Here is a 2,624-nt window from a genome sequence, read left to right as displayed (position 1 = left end):
CTCAGTAACATGTCTCCTTTTTTCATCATTCTTTCAAGAGCCAACATTCATGAACAACAAATTCAAAAGACATATGCACTGTTCAAGCATACATTCAGAAGTCAAAGTGTTGCCACCACATCAAAATAATTAATCTATTATAAAATTCAAAATTCATGCAATTCTTCTCTTTTTCAATTAAGAACATTTTTCATTTAAGAAAGGTGATGGATTCATAGGACATTCATAACTTTAAGGCATAGACACTAAGACACTAATGATCATAAGACACAAACATAGATGATGAACATAAGCATAAAAATTCGAAAAACAGAAAAATAAAGAACAAGGAAGTTAAAGAACGGGTCCACCTTAGTGATGGCAGCTTGTTCTTCCTCTTGAAGATCTTATGGAGTGCTTGAGCTCCTCAATGTCTCTTCCTTGCCTTTGTTGCTCCTCTCTCATGACTCTTTGATCTTCTCTAATTTCATGGAGGAGAATGGAATGTTCTTGGTGCTCCACCCTTAGTTCTCTCATAAGGGAAGTGCCACCTTACTAAAATCCTTAATAAATCTCCTGTAGAAACCTGCATGGCCAAGGAACGAATGGACTTCCCTCACAGAAGAGAGGTAAGGTAGACTAGAAATAACATTCACCTTTGCTGGGTCTACAGAAATGCCATTATTAGATACCACATGTCCCAATACAATCCCTTGCTTTACCATAAAGTGGCATTTTTTGAAATTCAATACAAGGTTTGTATTAATACATCTATCTAATACTCTAGATAATCCTTCTAAGCAAAGGTTAAAAGAATCACCATAAACACTAAAATCGTCCATAAAAACTTCCATACAGTCCTCAATAAGATCAAAGAAAAGACTCATCATGCACCTTTGGAAAGTAGCTGGTGCATTGCTCAAGCCAAAGGGCATTATTTTATAAGCATAGGTCCCAAAAGGACATGTAAAAGTAGTATTTTCCTGATCCTCAGGAGCTATATGAATCTGGAAATAACCTGTGTAACCATCTAAAAAGCAATAATGTGATTTACCTGACAGGCGATCCAGCATTTGATCAATGAATGGAAGTGGATAGTGATCCTTACGAGTAGCTTGGTTGAGACATTTGTAATCAATGCAGACTCTCCAAGCATTCTGAACTCTAGTTGCTATGAGCTCTCCATGCTCATTTTTCACTGTAGTGACTCCGGACTTCTTGGGCACCACTTGCACTGGCCTTACCCATTCACTGTCTGAAATGGGATATATGATACCGGCCTCCAATAATCTGGTCACTTCCTTTTTGACAACTTCCAAGATGGTAGAATTCAATCTTCTTTGTGGTTGACGGACAGGTCTTGCTCCCTCTTCTAAAAATATTCTATGCTCGCATATTTGAGGGTTGATTCCCACTATGTCTACCAAACTCCACCCTATTGCCTTCTTATGCTTCCTCAACACATCAAGTAGCTATTTTTCTTGTTGAGAAGTCAGTTCTCTTGCAATAATAACCGGAAGCTTCTGCTCATCCTCAAGGTAAGCATATTTGAGATGTGGAGGGAGAGGTTTCAATTCTAACATTTGATCATGGACAGGCTCTGGGATATCTGGGGCTTGTGAAAATGGCGAAGTGTCCTCATTGTCAGTTAAGAGGGTCCCCACACTTGGACCTTGTCCAGTGTGCCTCTCTTCAAACTCTTCCTTTTGAACTTCACCCACACTTTCGTCTGTGACATCACACTAGAAGATTACTATGCGGCCATCTATTTCAAAGGAGTATGTCCCTGAAAAAGCATCCAATTTGAATTTTGATGTCTTCAGGAATGGTCTTCCAAGTAGGATTGATGATGGCTTATCTGAATCATTATGGGGCATCTCCAAGATATAAAAATCAGTGGGAAATGTGAGCCCTTTAATGTTCACCAAAACATCTTCAGCAACTCCAGCAACTGTAATAATGCTTTTATCTGCTAACACAAAACGAGCTGCCGACCTTTTTAAGGGAGGGAGCGTTAAAACATCATATATAGACAAAGGCATTATACTGACACATGCTCCTAAATCACACATGCAATCATAAATTACTACACCACCAATAGTACAACTAACTATGCAAGGACCTGGATCACTACATTTTTCAGGTAATCCTCCCATTAAAGCAGATATAGAACTACCTAAAGGAATAGTTTCTAATTCATTAATTTTATCTTTATGGATACATAAGTCTTTTAGAAACTTTGCATATTTAAGTACCTGCTGAATAACATCAAAAAGGGGAACAGTTATCTCAACCTTTTTGAATATTTCTACCATTTTGGGATCAGGTTCCAGCTGCTTCCTAGGCTTCCTTGCAAGTTGTGGAAATGGAATGGAAGTAGTGTTTTCTGTGGTGCTTGCACCTTTTTGTGCCTCTTCCTGTGGTTGAGCTATCTCTTCTTCAGCTATGTCCTGTATATCCTCTTCCTCTTCAACATCTTCGATTTCTACCACCTCTTCAGCTGAGGCGTATTCTGGTGAGTGTGGGTCCTCCTGATTCCTCTCCTGTAGTGTGGTTCCGGACCTCAGTGTGATGGCATTAATGCCTCCCTTTGGATTGGGTAATGGTTGAGAGGGGATTCCAGTGGTGCTTGAAGGTTGGTTACT

This window comes from Arachis duranensis, chromosome 1 (genome assembly GCF_000817695.3).
Source record: "Arachis duranensis cultivar V14167 chromosome 1, aradu.V14167.gnm2.J7QH, whole genome shotgun sequence".
NCBI classification, from domain to species: Eukaryota; Viridiplantae; Streptophyta; class Magnoliopsida; order Fabales; family Fabaceae; genus Arachis; species Arachis duranensis.
Note: the sequence above shows the minus strand (reverse complement) of the source record.